The following is a 22369-nucleotide window of genomic DNA, read 5'->3' as shown; positions in this document are numbered from 1 at the left end:
CTGAGTTCAGCCAGCCTGGGAATACAGCCTGAGGAGGCTCTGTGAGGTGTTGTTAAAAGGGAGCCCTGGTACCACCTGGCAGAAGAGTCGTGACCTTACAGCAGCTTTTAAACTGCAGCTGCTGGTGCTGACGCTCCAAAAATCTCAGGCCTCACCCTGCTTCCACAGTAATGGCAAAGGAGCCACATTGTCACATGGGAGGGGACATCTGAATACGGACAAACCATTAACGTCGGTTACCTTCTCCTTTATGGAATGCCAATCTTCTCCACCCTACGACCAAGCAGAGAAACATCAATGAGGTGATCTGAGCACACGCTCGATCTCAGAGAGAGCAAACCACGGCCCGTGGGCCCCACCTGCCCTGCTATCCGGCCCTGAGCAGAGCCCTCAGCTCTCTCCCTTCTTTCCCCCTCCCCACAGTCCTCGCTCTTCACGCCACCTGCCCCAGGCTCCTGGCAGTGTGACTGCAGCTGTGGCCGGGCAGCACAGCTGTGGTGCCACCAACCCCAGTGGTCTGGGTGGTGCAGTCATGGGGCAGAGTTGGTCAGGGGACGGGAATCCGGGGGTGGGGTGGTCTGGGGCAAGGAGCAGTGGGGATTGGATTGGATTGGGGTGGGAAGTCCTCAGGGGGCAGTGAGGAGCTGGAGTATGGGGGAGTCAGATAGGGGCAAGACCTGAGCTATGCCTGGCTGTTTTCTTCCCTCTCCGGCCCTCCCTACAATTTCTGTACCCTGAGGCGACCCACTTTGTTATATATGCAGAATTCAACATTGTGCTCATTGACGCCGTGAGAAAGTTGCAAGTTACAAATTCTACTAGCAATGTCAAATAAATCAGAAAAAAAAGAGAGCTGCACAAACACTGTTTCCAAAGATGCCTAAGTGATGTTTGTGCAAACACTTCACAAACACAACCTTGCGGCTGGGTTCTTTTGTATTTCATACAGCTCCGCTGCCTGTGGAATTAGTCCTGGTAAGCTACAGCCAAACTTTTACCTGCAAACATGTTACACTTACAAATGAGCCAAGAAAACCTAGAAAACCTATTTCAAGCACGTGCCTGCTCTTATTGAAATCAATGCCACCTGCCACTGAATCTTGTGGCTACAGGGGTTATTCTAAAAAATGTACAAGAATAGGGGAGAAGGGTTTCTTATATTAAACTTTGAGCACTTGCTTTTCTTTGATTACTAGTCATAGAACACACCCCCTTCCATAAGTGTTCATCTATCTTGACCAAAAGATGATTCGCATCATGTTACTTCATTTTATTTTGTTAGATTTTCAGAACTAAGGTTAATGCTCAACATCTATTCAAAAATCAGTACGTGTTAGTAGCTCAGAATACTCTCTCAAGTGACATTTTGGCATGAGAATTCTCATGCTTACTCTGAGACCACCATTCATTTTTAAATGTATATTATAAATGACAAAAAACAAAGACAAAACCCTACAGAAATAAAGCACCTTCTTAAGGACACATGTTAGTACAAAGATTTTACACGTAGGAAGAAGGAGAATGACACTTACTGAGTGAAGCTTGTTTCTCTAGAAAACAAGGACAAACAAATCAATGATTATTGGGGGGTTTCTCTTTCCAGGATCTACATGCAGGGTGCGGTTCCCAACACTGCCTAAGTGACTAGGGCAAGGAAGTCCCGATGTCCCCTACATCATTTAGGCAGCTTTGGAAATCCTACTTGCCAAGGATTATACACATGAAATGGAGCTGGAGAAATGTTCTGAGGTAACTAGGATGAAGTTTAATAGGGACAAATGCAAAATACACCACTTAGGAAGGAACAGTCCGTTTCACACATTCAGAATGGGAAGCAACTGCCTAGGGAGGAATCCGGCAGAAAGAGACCTAGGGGACCACAAGCTAAATAGGAGTCAACAATGAGACACTGTTGCAAAAAAAAGATTTGGGCTGCATTAACAGGACTGTGGTGAGCAAGACACAAGAAGTCATTCTTTTGCGCTGCTCTGGGCTGATCAGACCTCAATTGGAGTATTGTGTCCAGTTCTGGGCACCACATTTCAGGAATGATGAAAAGTCAAGAGAACATGGCCTGTGAAAGAAGACTGAAAGAATTGGGCTTGTTTAGTTTGGAAAGGAGAAGACTGAGAGGGGACATAATAGTGGTTTTTAGGTATCTAAAAGGGCGTCACAAGGAGAAGGGGAAAAATTGTTCTCCTTGGCCTCCGAGGATAGGACAAGAAGCAATGGGCTGAAACTGCAGCACGGGAGGTTTAGGTTGGACATTAGGAAAAACTTCCTACCTGCCAAGGTGGTGAAACACTGGAATAAGTTGCCAAGGGGGTTGTGGAATCTCCATCCCTGGAGATATTTAAGAGCTGGTTGGACAGACACCTGTCAGGGATGATCTAGACCATTCTTGGTCCTGCCGTGAGGGCAGGGAACTGGACTCAATGGCCTCTTGAGGTTCCTTCAGTTCTAGTAATCTTTGATTCTGTGAAATTGGCCTATGCTGCACAGGGCTAATGCAAAACCCTCTGTACTACTCATTGCTTGTATAACCACCACCAGGTGGATTTGAAGCTGGGACCTTGGGAGCTGACTAGAGGAGCCTCTACCCTCTGAGCTAAAAGCCAAAGTTACATGAATGGGTTACATTTGCACAGGCAGAGTGGCTGTGAGCCAGAGCGCCAGCGCCTGCACCCCCTCCAGCATGTCACACGCAGAGTGTTTACACCGGCCCTAGAATGTTTAGAATAACGGTGATTTTGATGCATCCCACAAAGGCAAAAAGGTTTAATTTCCCCCTTCTTTGCAGAAAATCCCTTGTGAATGTCCCTGTATGTCCTGCTCCAACATTTACCTTTGAGTTTGAAGAGATAAACAATCAGGGCAAAGGAGCCCAGCAAAGCCACCAAGATCACTCCTAGAAACACCTTCCAGGGATTCACCTTAGGGAAAAAGGGACCTGAAAAACACAAGCCCAGAGGCACTCACATTACTTACTAAGCAGGGACAGAGCTCTGATGACTCCATTGTGTATAAGGCCAGCCCCCGTGGGACCGGTCTGACACAAAGGAGGGAATGTGGCCCCATCGGCACCGCACCAAACACCACAAACTGATGTTAAAATGTCTCCAACTAAGACAGCCACCAAATTTGCACATTGGTGTATGAGTGAGCCTGGCTGGGCGTGCAATGAGAGACAACGCTCGCTCTCCAGTCCCTGGGGCAGTGGGATGGGACTTGTGAGATCTGCCGTGGGAACGTGGACAAGCCCTTTCCCCTCTCTGTAGCTCCATTTCCTGGCCAGCTTTCCTGGGGTCCTGATGATTTAGACACTTGTTCGTTGTAGCAGGAACAGACTGTCGTTCTGGCTATGGCTAGATTGCGTCCGTCGGCAGAGGGATGCAAATAAAGCACTTCACAAGTGCAAATGAGCCCAGGATATATAAATATCCTGGGCTTCATTTGCATACTCACGTTCCGGCGCTGTGCCAATCAAGCACCAATTCAAAAATGAAACCGCAGTTTAGCCGCGGTTCTGTCGACAGCGGGGAGCTTTTTCGACAGATCCTGTACTCCTCGGTTTTTGAGTCTTTGATCAGCGGGTGTTATGCCAAGGAGAACAAGTACCAGTGTTAAAGAACACTCAGAAACTGTCAGGTTGTCTGAAAACAAGAGCTTGTAAATCCACTACTTCCCCCATAATTTGTAAATGAATCATAATCACAATTCATCCCAACTACTGTGCGGGGAACTATTCCTGATTTGTGGTTCTCCTTAAATCTCAGGTCTAAATCTCACCACCTCTTCCTATGCAAGCGTACTCTCCTCCTCCCTGGCCTCAATGCTCCCTCTTCCCTGCAATGAAATCAAAGCAGAATACCACTGCCACCATCTCACTGCTCAGACTGCATTATTGGCCGCTTTATAGCCCTCTATTGGCTTCCCTTTCCCAAAGCAGCAGACATGAACCTCTTGTCTTCACCCCTCCAGGTCACCCCACCTACCAACCCTGCATAGCACCATAAGGCCAGGTGCCGGGTTCAGTTCATGGATTGTGTCAACTTCAGTCCCCCCGTTCTAGGTGTCTTCAACAAGGTATGTTGGGTTTTCACACACGCTGCCCCACAAAGTGGGAAACACTGCAGGCAAGGCCCATAAAGACACCATCTTGTCCTGCTTTTGGTTTCTCCTCAAAAGTCACCTCTGCAATGATGCAAACTGAGAGCATCTAGGTTGTGCATGGCAATCAGAGCTGGGAGCATCACCATGTCAGTCAGAGCTTAAGAAACGATATCGGTGGTGATGAAATCTGGGTCCCACAGAACTCAATCAAAGCTTTGCCATTGACGTCTGTGGGCCAGAGATTTGCCTGGAGTTTGAGCCTTGCAACAGAGTGAAGAGTTGTCCCTTCACCCATAAATGGTCAATAGAATATCTAACAATTATACATCTGTGCGGGAGTGGAAGGATGTTTGGCAGTTTGTCTCCTGCGCCTTCCCTTTACTGTTCAGTCAAATACAGTTCAAGGTTTCAGGTGAGTTATTCAAAATCTTTCAGTCAAAGGAAGCAAACAGAACATAACACATTCTTCAGCCAGATCAGTGTCCTTATGTCCTTTCTGGCAGAGATATAAAGTAACTAGATTGGTCTGATTACTCTGCATAGTATAGGCAGGAATTTCAAAAGTGCCCAATATTTACTCTACAACAGAAAACATTTCTGGACAGCAGAGCTATGGGAGTTGGGGTTGTGATATTTTATCAACAGAGCTTTTCTGACAGAAGCCCAACTGCAGTCATAGTTATACTAGAAATCCTGCACTTACACGCCTGTATAGGTTAGAATTGCTTTGGGAGTCTGGCGTAAAATAGACTAGCAAAAGTACAGCTTCGCCAGTACAGCTGTGTCCACACCAAGGCCATTTCCTGTGGGGTGTCAATCCCAGCCAGGGAGGTCCCCAGGGCAGAGCAGTTGTTCCGGCTGTCGGGCCAGTTCCCTTCAGTTGTGGAGAAATAGAAGCATTTCCCCCATTTCTCGACCCAGCTGTCCAGGCATATGAGGCCCTGCACATCTGGACAGCGCCCAGATAACGACACTGAAATGAGACAGGAACAGGTGGGGTGAGGGGTCCTGCCTGAGGACGGGCAGAAATGATCCCGGCGCCCCAGGCTGCTGAGACTCCTCTGACCCTGGCAGGTGCTGGGGGGGTGTGAAGGAGCCAGGAGGAAGCTGGGAATCCAGCCCCCAAAGGGGCTGGGCTCTGCCCTGTGGGCGAGGAGCAGCCCAGAGCCAATGGACTTTCCAGCTGCTGAATGCCCGGCCAGGCTGGGCCCAGGGCCCCTCTGGTGTCAGTGACGGGGGGATCAGCCACTGTCAGGCCTCTCAGCAGGAGACGCCCCTCTGGGGCTGGGCTGCCCCAGTGTCTGCTGGGCTGGAGGGGGCTGAGACCCCAGTGCGGCTGGAAGCGCCAGTGCCCCTGGGGAGGGGAACAGCAGCCAGGTGGGGGAGGGGTCCCCTTAGGACTGGCCCCTCCCAGCATCCCCTGTGCTGATCATCTCTCTCCTTCCCCGCAGAGGGTGAAGGGAGCCCAGCTGCCCTGTCAGGTGAAGGTTTCACACAGAGCCTGGCCTGGCATGGAGGGCGGGACCCAGCCCTGGGGAGGTCGGGGTGGGGGGAGCTGGGTTTTGGGGGCAGGGGAGGGTTAATACAGAATTACCCAGGGCTGGGAAAGGAAGAGAGGAAGTCTCCAGCCACCCCTGGGAACACTCAGACCCCTCTGTGCACCCCTGGGATTCCCTGCCCAGAGCCGGGGAGCAGCAGAGTTGGGCCCTGACACCCCTCCCCCTCCGCTGTTCTAGGATAACCTGCTGCACCATAAAGACAAATCTGACTACTGGATCGGCCTCCGGAAGGACCAGGGGTCGACCTGGAAATGGGCCAATGGCACCGAATTCAACCACCTGTGAGTCTTTGCCGCCATCCCCACATCTCTGAGCTCCCTGGGCTTTGGGTCCCTGGTGTTTGAGGTGCCGAGTTCAGGCTGAGCCCCCAGCCAGGGCTGTGGGAGCAGCCAGAGAGTGCTTGGGGATGTGTGTGCTCAGTGTGTTAGTGATGGGTGTGAGCCAGTATTTCCTGCTTGGTGATGGGCCAAAGCCTCCTTGTCTGTCTGGCTGTAATGAGGCATCGACATGGAAGAGGCTGGACAGTGTTAGTTCTGGGTGCCTGAGGCTGCTGTAGCCCAGTTCCAATGACAGGCCTGACTCAATGAAGTCTCAGGTCTGATTTCAGTGGGAGCTGGGTGAGATCAAACACCCAACCCCCACCTGAGCCGATCGCAGGGTGTGAATCGTAGAATGGCAGAATAGGCCTCACTGGTGGGGATGGGGTGTGCAAATCTCACCATAAGCTGCAGCATGGAATCTAGATAGAAATTCCCTGCTTGAACCCTAAGAGCACAGCAATAGGGAAGTGCCACCAAACTCCCCATGCTGGTCAGGTGTGTGATTGTGAAAAGCCCAGCGAGATGAGAGGGGCTACAAAGCAGAAAACCCAATAATAATACTGGAGGGTTTCAGCTCTCCCCATGTTGCCTGGGTACGTGCCAATTCAGGAGGGAGTTCTGAAGGAACTCAGCAAAGAAATTGCAGCGCTGCCAACAGTGTGTAACCTCGTACTTACATTTACCTTTGCACCACATGACTGGAGGGTCGCTAGTGTTTTCTGAGGCTCACAGATATTAGACAACTAGACTTAACTTCAATGCCAGGCAAACAGTGGTAAAGACCAGAATTAACAGACACAGAAGTGAATGGGGTATATCTGAAGAAGGATGGACAAAGCTTTTGTAAAGGGACATCATGCCTCATCAAGCATGTGTTCAAGGGGGATCCAGTGGATATAGTGTCCTTCGATTTCCAGAGAGCCTTTGACAAGGTCCCTCACAGAAGGCTTGTAAGTAAGTTGTCATGGGAAAAGAGGGAAGGTCCTTTCATGGACTGAAGACAGGAAGCATAAATGCTAAGTTTTCAGAATTGGGAGAGGGAACTAGTAGGGACCTCAAGGGTCTGTCTTGGGACCAATCCTATTTAACTTATTTATAAATGATCTGAAGAAAGAGGTAAACCATGAGGTGGCAAAATTTGCAGATGATACTGAACTACTTGAGATAGTTAAGACCAAAGCAGACTGTGAAGAGCTTCAAAAGGATCTCACAAAACCAGGTGAATGGACAACAAAATGGCAAATGAATTTTAATGTTGATAAATGTACAGTAATGCATATCGGAAAAAAATAATCCCAACTCCACAAACATCCACTTAGTGTGCAGTGGCAGTCAAAAAAAGCAAATAGAATGTTAGAAATCATTAACAAAGGGACAGAGAATTAGATAGAAAATATCTTATTGCCTCTGTATAAAGCCATGGGATGCCCACATCTTGAATACTGTGTACAGATGTGGTTGCCTCATCTCAAAAAAAAATATATTGGCATTGGAAAAGGTTCAGAATAGGGCAATAAAAATGATGAGGGGTTTGGAACAGGTGCCATATGAAGAGAGACTAAAAAGACTGGAACTTCTCAGCTTAGAAAAGAGGAGACTGAGGGTACACGAAGCTGGGATTTAAATATCCCGTGCTTCATTTGCATAATTGCGTTATGGTGCTATTTCAGAATAGCGCTATTTTGAAATAAAAATGCTGTGAAGACGCAGTTATTTCAAAAGAAAACCCTTCTTCCGAAATAACCCTTGTTTCTTATAAAAATGAGGTTTAAAAGTTATTTCGGAAGAAGGGTTTCCTTTTGAAATAACTGCATCTTCACAGCTTTTATTTCAAAAGAGCGCCATAATGCGATTATGCAAATGAAGCGCAGCATATTTAAATCTCTGCTTCATTTACAATTTCGAATGTCTGCCTTTGCATCCCTCTATCGAAAGAGGGTGCAAGTGTAGACATACCCTAAGAGGCGATATGATAGAGGTCTATAAAATCATGACTGGTGTGGAAAAAGTGAATAAGAAAAATTTATTTACTTCTTCCCATAACATAAGAACTCAGGGTCACTAATTGAAATTAATAGGCATCAGGTTTAAATCCAACAAAAGGAAGTTTTTATTCATGTAGCGCACAGTTAACCTGTGGAACTCCTTGCCTGAGGATATTGTGAAAAACAGGGCTTGTAACAGGGTTCAAGACAGAACTAGATACATTCATGGAGGTTAGGTCCATCAATGGCTGTTAGCCAGGATGGGTAGGAATGGTGTCCCTAGCCCGTTTGTCGGGGGCTGGAAATGGATGATGGGGGAGGGATCACTTGATGTTTTTCTGATCTGTTCACTCGCTTGGGGGCACCTGGAAATGGCCACTGTCGGTAGACAGGATGCTGGGCTAGATGGACCTTTGCTCAGACCCTGTCTTGCCGCTGTAACTTTCTTACGCCATCTGTCTACTAGAATTTTGTGAGGGTATAAACAAGCGTGTGGAGAAGAGTGGGTCTGGTGGATCCACTTAGACTTTCTGAAAGCCTTGGGCAAGATCCCTCACCAAAGGTTCTTAAGCAAAAAACGCTGTTGTGGGATCAGAGGGAAGGTCCTGTCATGGATCAATAATGGGGGGTATGTCTACACTACAGAGTTAGTTCGAACTAACGGACGTTAGTTCGAACTAACGGACGTTAGTTCGAACTAACTTTGATAGGCGCTACACTAGCGCTCCGCTAGTTCGAACTTAATTCGAACTAGCGGAGCGCTTAGTTCAAACTAGGAAAACCTCATTTTACGAGGATTAAGCCTAGTTTGAACTTACTAGTCCGAATTAAGGGGTGTGTAGCCCCTTAATTCGAACTAGTGGGAGGCTAGCCCTCCCCAGCTTTCCCTGGTGGCCACTCTGGCCAACACCAGGGAAACTCGTCTGCCCCCCTCCAAGCCCCGGACCCCTTAAAGGGGCACGGGCTGGCTACAGTGCCCGTGCCAAGTGCAAGCCTGCCAGCACCCAGCCAGCAGACCCTGCACCTGGCACGGCTGGAGCCAGCCACCCGATGCCCCCCAGCCCTCCCCCTCTTCCCGGGACCAGGCTGGCGGCTTCTGGGAGTTTGCCCAGGACCGCAAAAGGCGGGCAGCCGCCTGGGCTAGTGCGGACATTGTGGACCTCGTCCACGATCTCCGCACAAGGCACAGGAAAGTGGCCGTCTAGGGCAGGAGAGCTGCCAGCCTGGCCACCCAGGAGCAGGTGTGCATGAAAATAAAGGGGGTCCACTGAGACCCCTGACCCTGAGCCCTGAGCTTACAATGGCCGTCCTGGGTCAGACCAAAGGTCCATCTAGCCCAGTAGCCTGTCTGCCGACAGCGGCCAACCCTAGGGACCCTAGAGGGGATGGACCAAAGACAGTGACCAAGCCATTTGTCTCGTGCCATCCCTCTCCAGCCTTCCACAAACCTTGGGCAGGGACACCACTCCTACCCCCTGGTTAATAGCACTCCATGGACCCAACCTCCATCACTTGATCTCACGTCCCTTTAAACTCTGTTGTAGTTCTAGCCTTCACAGCCTCCTGCAGCAAGGAGTTCCACAGGTTGACTCTTTGCTTTGTGAAGAACAACTTTCTTTACTAGTTTGAAACCTGGTACCCATTCCTTTCCTTTGGTGTCCTCTAGTCCTTCTTTAAGGGAACTAATGAAGAACTTTTCTATATGCACCCTCTCCACCCAACTCCTGCTTTTAGAGACCTCTATCCTGTCCCCCCTCCGTCTCCTCTTTTCTAAGCTGAAAAGTCCCAGTCTCTTTAGCCTCTCTTCATATGGGACCTGTTCCCAACCCCTGATCATTGTAGTTGCCCTCCCCTCTCCCACCCTCTCTCTTTCCCTCTCCCACCTCCTTTTCCCGGTCTCCGAGTTCTGTTCAATAAAGAGAGTTTCTATTTTTGAACACACGTGTCCTTTATTTTGTACATCAAGAAAAGGGGCTAGGGAAGGGTAAGTGGAAGGAGGTGAGGGAGGAATGGGGTACGAGCCCCCGATGGGGAGGACTGGGCTGGCTTTGTGGGCTTCTGGTGGTGGAAGCTCTCCTGCAGCCCCCCAATTGCCCCCTCTCCCCAGATGGCAGCCTGCGGCAAGTGCAGCCGGTCAGATGGCCGAGTGCTGTGATGTGCCCAGTGTGGGCACTCTGGGCACTCCAGGCCAGGACTGGTTTGCAAGTGGGGCACCCCTGAGAACTGTCTGTCCGGGGTGGGGGTCGGGTCCCTTTAAGCGCAGCCCTCGGCTAGCCTGAGACAGCATCTCCACGCTCTAAGTCCTCCTCTGATGCCCTGCCGGCACTGCTTCCGGCCATCCTTAAGCCCGGTTAAGGGTCCACTTAATGTGGACATGCTAGTTCAAATTAGCAAAATGCTAATTCGAACTAGTTTTTAGTTCTAGACGCGTAAGTTCGAATTAGCTTAGTTCGAATTAACTAATTCGAACTAAGTTATTTCGAATTAGCGCTGTAGTGTAGACGTACCCTGGTTAAACCAGATGCGGGAAAAATGTGGCCGCATTCAGATTTGGCCCACCTCCCATATCTGTTCAGCCTGCTCCCAGTCCCATGGTGCAAGGGGCACTTGAGCAGGCTGTCTGCCGTGGCCCCACACTATTCCTGGAAGCGGCTGGCTGCTGCTGGCCTGTCTTTTGCATGTGCCAAGGCTGCTCAGAGACATGCCAGCAGCAGCTGGTTGCTTTTAAGAACAGTGGGGCCACTGCAGGCAAACAGCCTTCCTGAGCACCCTGCTGCACCGTGGCACTTCAGCAGGCTGGATAGAAATGTCTGAAAGTCTAAGTACACTGTATCCACTGGTTCGTCCTTGTCCACACATTGGTTATACCTGTGGTAAGGCTTCCCGCTCCCTCCCCCCCCCCCCCGCCTCTGGCCACAGCCTGCATCCTCGACCCCCTCCTGCACTCCTGCACCAAACTCCCTCCTGGAGCCCACACCTGTCACCTTCTTCTGCATCCTAACACTGTGCATCAACCCAGAGCTCCCTCCTTCACCCCCGCTGCCTCCCATATAAATATAATACAAATGTGTGGACCCTGATGACTTTCCAAAACTCATGGAGTGGCCCCTTGCAAAAAAAAAAAAAAAAAAAAAAAGAATTACCATCAGTTGCACCGTAGGGGAAAAAGAACAGAAATGGAGGGTCAGTTTTCACAATGGAGAGAGCTAAATTGGGGGAGGGTGTCTGCCAAGGCTCTGCACTGCTCCACATGTTAATAAACCATTAGGGAATGGGGTGCACAGTGAGGTGGCAACATGTAAAAAGAACACTAATTAATTGTTATTCAAGAGAGAGATCTTGGAGTCATTGCGGACAGTTCTCAAAATATCCACTCAGTGGCAGCAGCAGTCAAGAAAGCAAATAGACTATTAGAAATCCCTGAGAGAGGCTCAGAATGAGACAAAATATAGTAGTGTCATTTTATAAATCAGTGGTGTGCCCACATGCTGAATACTGAAATTAGTTCTGATATCTCAAAAAAAATGTAGAATCGGAAAAGGTACAGTGAAGAGTAAAAAAATTCGTGGATGGACCAGCTTCCATGTGAGAAGAGATTAGAATAGGACTGTTCACCTTGGGCAGGAGGATCAATATAACTACGAGTGGTGTGGAGACAGTGAATATGAAAATATTATTCACCCCTTGCCAGAACACAGGAACCAGGGCTAACCCATGGGATTAACAGGCAGCAAGTTTAAAACAAACAAAAGGAAGTGTTTCCTCTCATGGCAGTCAACCTGTGGAACTCCTTGCCAGGGGATATTATGAAGGCCTGAAATATAACTAGATTTAAAAAAAAAAGTGAGAAGTTCATTGAGGTGAAGCCCATCAAGGGCTATTAGCAAAACTGGTTAGGGATACAGCCTCATGCTCTAGATGTCCCTAACATCCTGCCTGCTAGAAGCTGGGACAGAACAATATGGGATGGATCACTCGGGAACTTCCCTGGTTAGTTCATTCTCTCCAAAATACCTATTGCTGGTGAGTGTTGGAAGACAGGTCACTGGGCTAGTCTGATACAATTAGCCTGTCATAAGACGGGATTTTCAGGTGTTCTCTCCAGAGCGCTCTCTCTCTCTCTCTCTCTCTCTCTCTCTCTCTCTCTCTCTCTCTCTTCCTACTGCCTCCCCCCTCTCTCTCAGCTCTTCTCCCCCTCCTGCCTCTCTCTCCCTTCCGTCTCTCCCCGCCCTCTTCCCCTTCCCCTCCGCCGTGGCGCTTGGCTGAGTGCTGCCTGCTCAGCTGGGCTGCCGCGAGGGAGGGAGGCGGGGCGGTGACGTACACGGCCGGGGCCAGGGCCGTGTACATCACCGCCCTCCCTTCCCCTCCCACCCCGGGGAGCCCAAACAGCCTCCTGCACTGCTGGCTCCCCCGGCAGCCTGGCTGAGGGGCGCAGCAGGAGGAGAAGGGGGGTGGTGATGTACACGGCCCTGCCCCCTGGCTGTGTATGTCACCGCCCCGCCCCCTTCCCCTTCCTTCATGGCGGCTTGGCTGAGTGGTGGGTGCTCAGCCTTACCACCGCGGGTGAGGAGAGGAGGGGCGGGGCAGTGACATACACGGCCATGGGGCAGGGCTGTCTACGTCACCGACCCCCCCTTCCCTCTCCTGCAGCGGCCCGGCTGAGGGGCGCACTACTCAGCGCCATGGCGGGAGGAGGAAGGGGGGCCGCCCCCTGGCCGTGTACATCACTGCCCCACCCCTCCTCTCTTCCCCTGCGGCCGGCCCCTACAGCCCCTGATCCTCTCCCAGCTCCGCTTCCCACCCCCCTTCTGGCCAGCCCCACCCCCTTCCCCTCCCTGCGTGGTGCCCTGCCCCGCCCTCCTCCACTTTCCTCCGTGGCACGCTGTGCAGCCCCCAGCTGAGCGGAGCTCCCTCCGGGCCCCGGCGGGGGAGCAAGAGGTGGCAAGTGGTCCACCCAGAGCCAGAGGCTGGAGGTCTGGGGGTGGGGAGATCCCAGCCTGCCCAGAGTGGCGCTGGGCCTCCTCCCAGCCCAGCACCTGCCACTGAGTAGTCAGATGGGTCAGTGGGGGAGGGTTTGCCTGTGGGCCGGGATCCCGCCCTGTGCCCAGGTGGGTCGTGCTGGGTCCAGGTCTGGCGGGAAGCTGGGTCTGAGCGGCTGGATGTCACCACCTCCATGGGATCTGTGCTGCTGCCGTTTAGCTCCAGCTTCCCCAACGCAGCCTGGTCGGCCGCGCACCTGGCCTGAGAGCTGATGTCAAGTGCCTGGGGAGCCTTGACCCCAGCTCTCCTGTGCGGTGTCACTGCTGCTCCCCTGGAGCCCGTGCCTGGGGCAGTTTGGGTGCTGGGGCAGCTCGGTGGGGTTACCAGGTAGTCTTAAAAAAAAAAATACCAGACGGGGTGGGGGAGGAGGGACCAGCCAGGAGGGGAGCGGGGCTGGCTGGGAGGAAGGGGAGGGGGGTCTGGGGAAGGGCGGCTGGCGGGAAGCAGAGCTGGTCGGGGGAGAGGGGGTCAGGGGCAGCGGGGCTGGCCAGGGAAGATCAGGAGGGGGAGGAGGAGGAGGAGGGGAGAACTGGCCAGCGGGAAGCAGAGTTGGTGTGGGGGAGGGGTTGGGTGCAGCAGGGCTGGCTGGGGGAGATTGGAAGAGGAGGAGGGGAAAACTGGCCTCCGGAAACAGGGCTGGCAGAGGCAGTGGGGCTGGCCGGGGAAGATTGGGAGGAGAAGTGGGGGAGAACCAGCTGGCTGGGAGGGTAGCGGGGGAGCGCCCGGCCATGTGCAGATCCCAGGGCACTACCTGTCCCGCGCATGGTCCTGTGAGTGAGTTTGGCTGTGGCTCCATCACACGCTGGAACAGCGCTCAGGAGCAGAGACGGGGCTTCCCCTCCTCTCCAAGGCGTCACTCCAACCAGAGGCCCCCCAGCGCTGATCACGCCCCCCTCCCAACCACTCCCCCCCGCCACCAGCCTTCCGTCCGACGCCCAGCCGGAAAACCAGGAAATACCGAACATTGCACGTCTGGTATTTTCTGGTTTTTTTTACTGGACAGAGGGTCCGAATACCAGACCCCTGGCAACCCTACAGCTGGGTGGGGTGGGGAGCAGGACCTGGAGTTAAACCATCCCCTTGGTATACGTGCTCCATGGAGGTCAGTTCCTCTTAGAATCTCTCTTGGCCCTGAGGCTGCACTGCCCCCTGTGGAACTGTCTCTTTTGGCTGGGGGCCGGGGTTGGGGGCAGGGTGCGGGAAAGGGAACTGAGGGGTGTGAAAGCAGCAGCTTCCTGCCCTGTGGGAGTGTCGCCCCCTGTCTGTGACCGACGGGAAACACCCGGCTCCTGCCTCACACCCGCTCCCTGGTTTCTGCCCTGCAGGTTTGTGATCGGAGGAGATGGGGGCTGCGCGTATCTGAACAAGGACATTGGGGTCAGCAGCCTGAGATGCACCAGTGAGAGACGCTGGATCTGCAGCAAACCAAAAGCACTTACAGCAGCAAAGGAGACTCCAGCAGGACGAGGCTCGTAACAGGAGTGTTGGACAATTGATCCTGGGAAGGCTGGACTGGTCTTTCTTCAGCATCACACCTGAACCTTTCCAGAGTGTCAGGGGCTGGTCTGGTAGCACTTTATAGACTAACAAAACATGTAGATGGTATCATGAGCTTTTCAATGAGTCCACATCCTTTTTGTAGTGGGGGGCCCAGAACTGGACACAATACTCCAGATGTGGCCTCACCAACGCTGAATAAAAGGGAATAATCACATCTCTGATCTGCTGGCAACGCTCCTCTTAATGCATCCTAATATTCCATTAGACTTCTTGGCTACAAGGGCACACTGTTGACTCATCCAGCTTCTCATCCACTGTAACCCCCAGGTCCTCTTCTGCAGAATTACTACTTAACTGATTGGTCCCCAGCTTGTAACTATACTTGGGATTCTTCCATCCCAAGTGCAGGACTCTGCACTTGTCCTTGGTGAACCTCATCAGATTTCTTGTGGCCCAATCCTCCAATTTGTCTAAGTCATTCTGGACGCTATCTCTGCCCTTAAGCGTATCTACCTCTCCCCCCAGCTTAGTGTCATCTGCAAACTTGCTGAGGGTGCAATCCATCCCCTCATCCAGGTCATTAATAAAGATATTGGACAAAACCGGTCCTAGAACCGAACCTTGGGGCACTCCACTAGAAACCGACCGTCATACTGACATCGAGCCATTGATCACTACCCGCTGGGCCCGGCCTTCTAGCCATCTTTCTATCCATCTACCGTCCATTTATCCAATCCACATTCCCTTAACTTGCTGGCAAGAATATTGTGGGAGACCGTATCAAAAGCCTTGCTAAAGTCAAGGTATATAACATCCACTGACTTTCCCATGTCCACCGAGCCAGTTACCTCATCATAGAAGCTAATCAGATTGGTCAGGCACAACTTGCCTTTTGAGAATCCATGCTGACTATTCCTGATCACTTTCCCCTCTTCCAAGTGCCTCAAAATGGATTCCTTAAGGATCCCTTCCATGATTTTTCCAGGAACCAAGGTAAGACTGACTGGCCTACAGTTTCCTGGATCGTCCTTTTTTTCCCTTTTTTGAAGATGGGCACTACATAGACATAGTCCTTGTGTCTGTCTTTATATATGCTAACAGCTTCTCTACTGTACTCTCAATAAACACAGGGTATTGCCTTCTCCCCTGGAAAAGATCCCGTGTGCTTCTTATAAGCATAACAAGTTTCATCAGCCAACACCCCCACTCCCTCTGTGCTGTTGGTTTGTATTGTGGGAACAGGTCAATCGCACTTCTCTCCCCACGTGTTTCTGCACCTTTCGTCCTTTGATAGACATCCCTCAGATCCCTTGGTAGCTGTGTCGTCTCTAAGCTGGGCAGCCTGATGCTTTTAGTTGCTCCTCATACGGACCCATTGCATGGTTTTTGTCATCTTTGGCCCCTGGTTCTGAATTTTTTCCAGTTCATCCAGGGTCCTTTACTCTAAGTCACCAGCCTCTAGATCAGTGGTCTTCAACCTTTTTACACCCAAGATCACTTTTTAAGTCTCAGACCAGGCGAAGATCTACTGCCCTGCCCCTTCCTTGAAACTCCGCCCTCTCTATTCTCCTGTCCATCACTTGCTATCCCCAGCTCTTATACACTCTATTAAACAGTTTATTTTTAAATTATGCAATATATAAAATTAAAATCACGTTTATAGTTATGAAATAAATGCTCTGTTTTTAATTCATGCTATTTAAATGTCAAATGAAGAATTTACAATGATACATTTTGTTCTCTGCTATTTTGTAAATCTAAAATCAAGTATTGATAATTATATATTTTTTCTTCCAATAAAGTCTCAGTGTGACACCTGTGACTGAACAGTGTCTGGGTTGTAGTCTGAGATTGCTAGTCGTATACAGTCCATCAGATGGGCATCTGTGATCCTGCGCTCAGCCTGGGAACCTTGCTCCAGCACAGCTGGAGTTAGAGGCAGCCTCCCTGGGCTGAGCACAGGGCAGCCAGGCTGGAGGGAAGAGAAGCGTCCAGCTGGCCATGGCGCTCAGCCAGGGTGCACCAAGCTCCACGTGGGCAGGTGCAGAGGAGAAGCTGACGATAGCTGGAGCGCAGGGCAGCCTTTCAGCTGAAAGCCACAGTCAGCTGGCTGGGGTGTTTCAGCCCTTCCGATCGCTCAGCTCCCACCATTCCTTGCAGCTACTCACCTGTGTTGTTGCTCGGTGAGTAGCTGCTCCTCAAATGAGGCGTGCAGTTCAGAGAGGGCTCAAGAGCTACTCTTAGAGCCCCTGAGATCTACTGGTTGGTGACCACGGCTCTAGAGCCTGAAGAGCCCATGCTCAGAGGGTCACGAATTTGGCCCTTCCTGACTGAGGGGTGCGTGTCCAGTACTGGATGGGGACTCAGCAGACCTGGGTTTACCATTTTCCAGTGGGGTGACTTTGGGCAAGGTACTGCCCCTTTCCATGCCTCAGTTTCCCTATAATGAACCTACTCTCCTTTGGGAAGTCGGTTGAGCACTGTGGATGAGGTGAGCTAGAGGCAATTGCCTATGTATCATTCAACTACTGATAAAGTGAGGGAAGGAAAAAACTACCAGGGAGTTGGTCCTACCCATGTGAAAGTTTCTGGCAGGGACTGATTCCAGCTCAGGACGTACATTACACTCTAGCAAGAGAAGGGCCCCTTATAGCAGTGCCCGTGTGTCCACGCCAGGGCTTAGACCAGTATCGTTAACAATCCCCCCTAGTTACCCTGGTCTGACATCTCTGGTGTTGGCCTGGCACGTGGTCTGCAACTGAAGGCGAATTCCAGGCTGTCAGACGGGGGCTGTATCTCTCCCAGAGCCCTCTGGCCAACCCTAAGTCCCAAGGGCGGCCAGTGCCGATGGGGGAGGGGCAACTTTCCCTGTGATTCCAGAATGGACCGATCTGGCCTTACATTCTGCTAAGGACCAACAAGCTGGGTGGGGCCGAGGGAGCAGCCCCGGGGGCGTTACTGCCCAGCTCGCTTGGCCCCACAACCAGCTGCCATTCAGTGGGGCCCAGGGGAACCCCTCAAGCATCCAGAGGGGCCGGCCAGGGCCAGGACACCAGCCTTGCAGGGGAGGGGTGGGGGTGGCACTGACATCACAAAGGCCTGTGGCAGGACCTCAGCCTATTGGGGGACAGGGATGACCTCAGAGAGACCCTGACAACAGCCAATCAGGACAGAGGTGCAAGGCCGGGGCAAGCTCAGAGATTCCCGCGGTTTGGCAGCAACGCGGCCCCTTCCCAGGGTCTCTGCGGGGCCAGGATGGAGAATTGGGACCGAGGGGCGGGGGCAGGAGGAGCCTCGTCGGCGTTTTCTACTTCCCTGCAGCCGGTCGTGTCGAACCCGGTGAGACGGTCGGAGCCTCAGAGAGGTATGGAGCCTGCTCAGTCTGGTTCCCCTTTGCCCCCTCCCCTCCCTCTGTCTTGCCTTTTTCTGCGTCTTCCCCCCTTTCCCTGCCCCACCAATTAGGGTGGGTGGGTGTTGGAGGGTCGGGGCGGTCGGAGGCCTCACTCAGAGCTGAGCTGGCAGAGCGCTGGGAGCCGGAGGTGACCTGGCCCCTCCTTTTGGACATCTGTGGATCCCTGTCCCCTGCCCCTGCTGAATCGGCGCTCTCAGTCTCGGTGCAGATTGGTCGAGTGGGTGGTTACTGACAGGGGAGACTTATGGCTTTTTGTTCTCTTTAAAACTGGTCGTTATTAATGGCTCCCAGCCATGCTGGAAGGGCCTAACACGTGGGGCTCTGCAGGGGCCTGTTCTGGGACGGTTCTGTTCAATCCTCATCAGTGATTGAGATCTTGGCATAGAGAGGACGCTTATTAAGTCTGTAGAGGATACGAAGCTGGGCGGGGTGGCAAGTGCTTTGGAGGAAGGGTCAGAATTCAAAGTGATCTGGACAAACCGGAAAAATGGTCTGAGGTAAATAGGATGAAGCTTAATAAAGACAAATGCAAAGTGCTCCACTTCGGAAGGGACAATCCACGTCACACACACAGAACGGGAAGTGACTGTCTAGGAAGGAGTCCTGCAGAAAGGGATCTAGGGGTCAGAGTGGACCACAAGCTAAATAGGAGTCAAAAGTGTGACACTTGCAAAAAAAAGCAACCGTGATTCTGGGAGGCACTAACAGGAGTGTGGTGAGCAAGACAGGAGAAGTCGTTCTTCCACTCTACTCTGCGCGGATTAGGCCTCACTTGGAGTCGTGTCTCCAGCTCTGGGCACCATGTTTCAGGAATGAATTGGAGAAATTGGAGAAGGCCTGGAGAAGAGCAACAAAAATGTGGAACAGTTTAGAAAACATGAGAGTGAAAGAACTGGGCTTGTTTAGCCTGGAAAGGAGAAGACTGAGAGGGGACACGAGAGCGGTTTTCACGTACCCAAAAGGGTGTCACAAGGAGGAGGGAGACAAACTGTTCTCCTTGGCCTCTGAGGACGGGACAAGGAGCAATGGGCTGAAACTGCAGCAAGGGAGGTTTAGGTTGGACATTTGGAAAATGTTTCTGCCTGTTGGGAAAACTTCCTGTCAGTGTTGTGAAACACTGGAACAAATTGCCTGGGGAGGTTGCGGAATCTCAATCACTGGGGATATTTCAGAGCAGGTTGCACAGACACCTGTCAGGGATGATCTAGATGGAGCTGGGTCCTGCCGTGAGGGCAGGGAACTGGACTTGGTGGCTTCTCAATGTCCCTTCCCATTCTACTGTTCTGTGATTCACAGACCAGACGGATCAGTCCCAGACCAGCAGGGCTTGCGGGGGAGGTGTGTGTGTGTCGGCAGGAGGGGGAGTGATCAAGCTGTTTCTCTACCTACCTATCTCTGGGCAGTTCCCGAGTCTCTCTAAGGGGCAGGGCTGCTCACACACTTGCTGGCGGTGCCCATGAGCAGTGGTTGGGCTGTGGCTGGTTGTACAGCTCTGGGCTCTGATTGTCCAAGTGTCCCAAGGTGCTGGCTGGGGGCAGGACACCAGCCGTGTGGGGGGAGGGGACGGTGATGCCACAAAGGCCTGTGGGGGGAAGGAGCTGGGGGGGGGCTGAGCTCATGGAGATTCCCTGACATCAGCTGCAAGGCAGGGCAGCCTCAGAAATATCCCCCCCTCCCCAGCCCTTTCTGGCTGTGTGGGAGCCCCCCAAAGAGGCGGGGCTGGAATCGCTCTGAGACCGACCCCTCGGGGGTGACCTGGGCCAACCCTTGGGACGTCCCCTGAGACCTCTCGGCCGCCCCCTCTCCCAGTCTCACTGCTGATTGGCTGAGCAGGGGGCCATGGAGAGGGAGGAGGTTTCCCAGCGGTGACCCCGGCTCCTCTTCCTTTGCAGGCTCCGCACGGCGGGGTCTGGCCTCGGGCCGGCCCTGCGGGGGGACCTGCGGGCAGAGCCCCACACGGGCGCGCAGACAGCGGGGAGGTGAGCATGGGCGAGCAGGGGGAGGCTGTTTTCCTTTAGCACTGGGGGTGGGGGGTGGGAAAGGGGAGACTGGGGACCCTTGGGCAGGGCTGTGTTGGGCCCTTCCCCCTCCAGGGTCAGGGCTGGGAGTGGAAGTTGATCTCAGGGCCTGGCTGGTTCTGGGAACAAGAACCTCAAATCCCATCCCCTCCCCCTCACAACTCCCCCCTTCCCCACTATGGGATCCATCCACATTGCCCTAGTCTGGAGAGACAAGGCCCTTCCCAAGAGGATCCGACTCGCTCCCCTGAGCACCAGGGCCCAGCCCCGGGGATGGGGATGGGGGCTCGTTGGCACAGCCTGGGCACGGGTCGTGAGGAGGGAGGCGCCTGGCCCAGGGGGGTTGGGAGCAGGACTCTGATGGGCCCCGTCTCCTCCCTTCCATCCCAGCTCAGCACACCCCCAGTAGGGAGCTTGGGACCCAGCTGGGACGGTCCCTCGGGGGCCCAGCCAAGGACACCGGCCGGCCGGCCAGGGAGGGGGCTGACCCCTCTGCCCACTGCTGCTGGGCCAGAGGTGAGGGACCCCGCTGGGCAATGGGCTGCTAGAGCAGACACCGGCAGATGCCAGGCCGGGGGCCCTGTGGAAATGACCCGCCCAGGCTCCCACCTGCAATGGGAGTAGGGTTACCAGGTGAGTAAAAAAATATCGGACACACTTGATCTCAGATGAGGGTGGGGGGCCGGGCCGGGAGGGAGGCAGGGCTGGCCGGGCGAGGGAGGGGGGTTGGGGCGGCCAGTGGGAAGCAGGCCTGACGGGGGGGGGGAACAGGTCGGGGGCAGCGGGACTGGACGGGGGAGATGGGGGGGAACCAGTCGATGGGAATCAGGGCTGGGTGGGTTAGGTGCAGCGGGGCTGGCCGGGGGACATCGGGGGGAGGGGGGAAGAACTGGCTGCTGGAAGCAAGGCTGGCAGGTGCAGCGGGACTGGCCGGGAAAGATCAGGAGGAGAAGTGGGGAGAACCGGCTGCCGGGAGGGTTGTGGGAGCGAATCGGCCGGCCGGGAGCGGGACGTAGCCGGGCATGTGCAGATCGTAGGGCGCTGCCTGTTCCGCACACGGTCCTGGCGCAGCGCCAGTGAGTTCTGCTGCGGCTGCACAAGGCGCTTGCCCAGCGCTCAGGAGCACAGACGGGGCTTCCCCTCCCCCCAAGGCGTCACACCAACCAGAGGCTCCCAGCGCCGATCGTGCCCCCTCCCAGCTCCTCCCCCCCACCAGGCTTCCGTCGGGCGCCCAGCCGGAAAACCAGAAAGTCCCGACATTGCTCATGCCCGGTGAGTTCTGACTGTTCTCACCGGGCAGAGGGCACAAAAACTGGACTGTCTGGTCGGACACTGGACACCTGGGACCCTGAATGGGAGCCCTGGGGCAGCCGGATGCTGTGGGGGAACAGCTGGCATGGGGGGGGGAGGCGGTAGCAGCTCCTGCAGTGATAGGCCAGAGGGGTCTGGCCCTGGGGGCCCTAGAGAGGCACCGCCCAGGGCCAAGCCCCCACTGCCCCCTGGGTCCCGGGCCCCGCATATGACAGGCCCTTGCTGTCTTGGGACAGGAGGAGCCCGGCCACGGGGATGCACCAGCTCCCCCACCCCCAGCTTAGCTCCAGGGCCGGTGTTGCCTGCAGGGAAGGAGCTGCCAGCGGGAGTAGGAGCATCAGTCGGAGCTTTTCCTGCTCACGCCGGGACTGGAGCCATGGACCCGACCCAGCCCTGGACCGGGCACCAGGGGAGAAGGAGGAGCTGCCCCTCCCCCCCGCGGGGGATAGAACCTCCCCTCCCCCATCTCCTGTCCCTGGACAGGGACCTGCACAGCCCAGTGAGTCAGGGCCAGCTTATGGACTGTAGCCATTGGGCTGCACAGCCCTGACTAAAGGGGCAAGGTACCGACACTGGCCATTGGGCCACACTGGTTGGACTAAAGGGGCAAGAAACTGACCTTGGCCATTGGGCCACACTGCCCTTAGAAAAGGGGCAATGTACTGACTCTGGCCATTGGGCCACACTGCCCTTAGAAAAGGGGCAAGGTACTGACACTGGCCATTGGGCCACACTGGTTTGACTAAAGGGGCAAGAAACTGACCTTGGCCATTGGGCCAAACTTCCCATAGAAAAGGGGCAATGTACTGACTCTGGCCATTGGGCCACACTGCCCTGAGAAAAGGGGCAATTACTGACACTGACCATTGGGCCACACTGCCCTTAGAAAAGGGGCAATTACTGACACTGGCCATTGGGCCACACTGCCCTTAGAAAAGGGGCAATTACTGACACTGGCCATTGGGCCACACTGCCCTTAGAAAAGGGGAAATGTACTGACTCTGGCCATTGGGCCACACTGCCCTTAGAAAAGGGGCAATGTACTGACTCTGGCCATTGGGCCATACTGCCCTTAGAAAAGGGGCAAGGTACTGACTCTGGCCATTGGGCC

At 53.6% G+C, this 22369-nt stretch overlaps 1 long non-coding RNA gene across 1 annotated transcript; it reads left to right on the top strand.

Annotated features, from left to right (window-relative positions):
* The first annotated feature begins 5853 nt into the window (after nucleotides 1-5853).
* Nucleotides 5854-16339, top strand: LOC149522160 (uncharacterized). Its single transcript, XR_016347265.1, has 2 exons — nucleotides 5854-5953; nucleotides 14343-16339. It is a non-coding gene; the product is annotated as an uncharacterized LOC149522160 (long non-coding RNA).
* Nucleotides 16340-22369: the final 6030 nt, after the last annotated feature.

The sequence above is a fragment of the Pelodiscus sinensis genome, chromosome 19, assembly GCF_052426305.1.
Source record: "Pelodiscus sinensis isolate ZL-2025 chromosome 19, ASM5242630v1, whole genome shotgun sequence".
Classification (NCBI taxonomy): Eukaryota; Metazoa; Chordata; order Testudines; family Trionychidae; genus Pelodiscus; species Pelodiscus sinensis.
This window is presented reverse-complemented; position numbering and strand designations above follow the sequence as displayed.